This window comes from Penaeus monodon, chromosome 33 (assembly GCF_015228065.2).
Source record: "Penaeus monodon isolate SGIC_2016 chromosome 33, NSTDA_Pmon_1, whole genome shotgun sequence".
In the NCBI taxonomy this organism is placed as follows: Eukaryota; Metazoa; Arthropoda; class Malacostraca; order Decapoda; family Penaeidae; genus Penaeus; species Penaeus monodon.
In genome coordinates, this window is record NC_051418.1 from 8849226 (window position 1) to 8849497 (window position 272).

Here is a 272-nt window from a genome sequence, read left to right on the forward strand (position 1 = left end):
CGTCACGACCGGAAAATCAGCACGCCTTACCCACCGCCCCCTCCCTCCCCCCTTTCCACTCTACCCCCAACCCCCGCCTCCCTCCCTTCCCCCTCTCCACTCTACCCCCCCCTCTTTTTCCCGCCCCCGCTTCTCATCCTCTTCTTTCTTCTGCCAGTATTGCGGGCGTGGGCGTACGAGGCTCTCCGCAAGACCCATTTTTCGAAATCGCCTTCACCCGTCTTGCCACGCCCATTTGAGCGAAACGTGATTTATGAGCTGTGAATATGTCG